Raw genomic sequence first — 4,012 nt, 5'->3', positions numbered from 1 at the left:
TAGGGATAGGATAGCAAAGGCTGCGGCCAGGAATAAGCAGAGGTACGATTTACGGAGAAGGGATGAACAGTTTTTACTTCATCAGATGGTTTGGCGGAAGAATTATCCTCTTTCGGATAAAGCTCGCTATTACACGGCTAAGTTGGCACCTAGGTATATTGGACCATTTTACGTCAAGAAACGGGTATCTCCATGGACTTACGAAATAATGGATAGTAACGGAATTAGCAAGGGCGTATGGAATGTCAAGGATTTGAAGTCAGCTAGCGCTGATGAAAATTTACTGGAGTAAATTTTCTTGAAGTAAGGGGGAAATGTAACAGATTTATTTTGACCCTAGGATTGTTAGTGTAATTTGGATATATATTAAGTAAATTTGTACCTGTTATGTGATTTATTTAACATTGTTACATAATAAAGTATATGAAATTTCTAAGTGTAGATATTGTATAGTTCCTTATAGGTAGTGAAATGTCTTTCTGAGAGTTTTTTTTTCATTTTTACTTTAACTGTCAGCCCAAAGGTTTTGTCCACTTTGCTACCTCATTCGGTTAAGGGTACTGGCTGTAACTATATTTCTATCGACCATCATGACAAGTTGTTGTGTTAGCGTCCACTTGTTGAAAACTTTGCTAAAAAGGTTATTTATTATTAGCTATTTTTGTTTCTTATTTTGGGTATAATTGGGGTTCTCTATGTGGTTTTTACTCTAGTTTTAAGTAACCGTGGGGCTATTGTGTGTACATACCTGTGTGTCTCTTGATAGTCCAAAATCAGCCCGCTTCAGTCTGACAGGTACTATAACTTGTTAGGGTGTTTATATGGAAAGCATAAAACCTCTTAGAGAAATCCTCTAAAATATTTCAGCTTGATAAATGCTATAATTTATTAGGAAGTTTGATTCCTTGAGATAATATTCTCTAAAACATATTAATAATAATTAGAACAGACTGTATGTAGTTGTTTGATTCATACCTGTTTAGAGTGTTTAGTAGAAATGTATTTAACATTCATTTATCTTGTTTTGCTAAGTAGTAATCTTTTATTTTGGTTGTTAACATCTGGTGGTTTGCAATAGAACTTTTCTTGTAAGGTATTACACAGGACTGAGAATGTCGAGTTTACCCATTCTCATCAGTAGAATTACGATTAGACACTATTTTCTATCACTTTTGTAATTGATTAAAGTCGTTTCATCATTCATAATAAATAATAAAATATGTTTGGTTATCAATCAGTTCTTCTTTCTTCTGTTTTGATTTTTCGTATATCTCAGGTATTGGGCTATTAGACTGTAGTTCAGGGGACGTCCGCTGTGTCGTTTCACGAGTGGTGTGTTTTGCTCTTTACTCGTCGTACGAGTACGAATGACAACTTAGTTTTGTCGCTCCGATTAGCATGAGGAATTGTTAGAGCATGTGAAAGACACTGTACTCAAATTGGTGATTTGATTTATGACGTCATCCGGCCGTTCGGGGCTATCACTTCAATGGTCGATGTGTTTTGGTAGTTCTATTGTGTCCCAAGGATTTGACAGTTTCCGGGGTCCGTCGTTTGCACTTCTCACTTCTGATTTTGACGTTAAAATGTCTGCATGATTAACAGGTGTGAGTGACGAATTCTAATTTAATATATGGTAATTTGAAACCATCACGGATTGTGGAGATTAAGAAGTTCGTCTATTATTATTTAAGAAGCCTCTGATAGTTGTATTTTTGGAGTTTCGCAAGATTTTGATGGAAATTTGGTATTTGTGATGTATCATGCTTTTTAACCTGTTAAGGGAGTTTTAACCCTGTGGTCACAGCATTTTGGAGGAAGTATACAGGCTGCTTATCTTGTTGGAATATTATTGAAACGTCGATTAATTTTGGAAACGCTCTCAAATTGAGGTAAATGAGATTATTTTACATTTCTGTTGTAAAGCATTTCTAGATCTATTTATTTTTGTATATTAACTTTCTATTACAGAAAAGGGGTCAGGGAGGTTTAGATCTGTAATTTTCAGTAATTCAGCTTCACTGTAACATAATATTTTGTTCATTTTCACAGTTCAGAAACTTTGTGTCTTTTTAGTTAATCATTTTTTTTTCTTTGTACCTAAGAATATCAGTTCTAACTAGTTTTTGGAAAGTATTGGGAAGGGATCTGAAGGTTCACTTCATGTACTAATACTTGATGGTATTTTTAGGGCAGTTTTCAGTATCTGGAGATTTCTGCGTCTGGATCTTTAGTATTTGGGGTTTTATTTTACAATCCAGACCACCAATTCCTGGTTTTTGTATGGATTTGAGACTGTACAGCTTGGGTTCGTATGTAGAAGTCTGTAGCAGTTTGCTTTTGCTTTATTCAAAAATGATTTTGGTGAAGTTTATGGAAGCACTTTTCCATGTATCTTTTCCCTTGGAGTTACACATCCAGTGTTAGGATGGTAGAAGGAAGCGGAGGAGACTTGATAAGTTTTTAGTTTTATTTAACTGACTTTTTAACTTACATTTAAATTTTGCGGGTTTGAAATATTGATTAATAAAATTCTTGATGCAAATTTTCATTTAAATCTATTAACTAAGTAATAATTTTTTTCACTTTAAAGTTGATTAAACATTTTGTAAATGCCTATGTACAATATTTGGGCACACTTTTAAACTTAAAGCAGCTATGCTGTAGTGTTGTAACTTAATTTACCCATCTGTTGTTCGCCTTGGATCCAATGCCTATAACTTGAGGTATTTCCCTGAAGTAAAGTTTTATTCATCTGCTAAAATGGCAGATTGTTATACATAGGTATACTTTCATTTTCTACTATTTTTATGTGATTAAATAATTAATAACATTACTTAAAATTTTAAATAGTCTGGGGGAGAAATAGTACAAAAGTTGTTTCGAATAGTAAAGGGGATTAAGGTTGTAATTTGTAACTTGATTATAATTTTAAAATTAGTACTGCGGTCTAAATTTTATCCGACGTGTAAACATATGTTTTTGACATTTACTTTTCATATTGAAACCAAGTGTGGTTCTTCGCACATTTTTTTTTTAAATAAACGAATGTAAGTTAAGGTTGTCTCTTTTTTTCCTACTTTTGTCAGATTTAGGTTAGGGAAAGAAACTTTATGGCTCAGATAAATCTGACTGGCGCCTGACAATTAAATTTTACATTTTTAACATCCCAGATTTGAGATATACTCACTCCCGTCTCCACTTGAGTGAACCGGAGCTACAACGGTTGACATCTGGGACAACCGAAACTTAATAAACCTAAATTGAAGGTTATAACACACACAAATACACACACACACTCACACACGCACACACACGCACACTCACACACACATACACTCTTCACCTCTCGACTCCTACCCATTAGTCGCCTCTTACGAAAGGCAGGGCCTTCTTGCCACGGCCGTGTTCTTATCCCTGAGAGCCGACTGGACACACACACACACACTCACACACGCATACACACGCACACACGCACTTACACACATACACTCTTCACCTCTCGACTCCTACGCATTAGTCGCCGCTTACGACAGGCAGGGCCTTCTTGGCACGGACGTGTCCTTATCACTGCGAGCCGACCGGACACACACACTCACACACGCACACACACACGCACACACGCACACACACACATACACTCTTCACCTCTCGACTCCTACCCATTAGTTGCCTCTTACGACAGGCATGGCCTTCTTGCCTCGGCCGTATTCTAATCTCTGCGAGCCGAATGGACACGCATACATACACACACACACACTTACACACGCACAAACACACACACACTCACACACACACATACAAGAACACACACACACACGCACGCACACGCGCACACACGTATACACTCTCCACCTTTCGACTCCTATCCATTAGTCGCCTCATAAGACAGGCATGACCTTCTTGCGTCGGCCGTATTCTAATCTCTGCGAGCCGAATGGACACACACATACATACACACACACACTCACACACGCACAAACACACACATACCCACACACGCACACACACA

At 37.0% G+C, this 4,012-nt stretch overlaps 1 long non-coding RNA gene across 1 annotated transcript; it reads right to left on the bottom strand.

Moving 5' to 3' along the window:
- Positions 1-359: 359 nt before the first annotated feature.
- On the bottom strand, positions 360-1,182 carry LOC140431157 (uncharacterized). Its single transcript, XR_011949631.1, has 3 exons — positions 976-1,182; positions 749-920; positions 360-632 (listed from the first exon to the last, which is right to left on the bottom strand). It is a non-coding gene; the product is annotated as an uncharacterized lncRNA (long non-coding RNA).
- Positions 1,183-4,012: the final 2,830 nt, after the last annotated feature.

The sequence above is a fragment of the Diabrotica undecimpunctata genome, unplaced genomic scaffold, assembly GCF_040954645.1.
Source record: "Diabrotica undecimpunctata isolate CICGRU unplaced genomic scaffold, icDiaUnde3 ctg00000575.1, whole genome shotgun sequence".
Lineage (NCBI taxonomy): Eukaryota > Metazoa > Arthropoda > Insecta > Coleoptera > Chrysomelidae > Diabrotica > Diabrotica undecimpunctata.
This window is presented reverse-complemented; position numbering and strand designations above follow the sequence as displayed.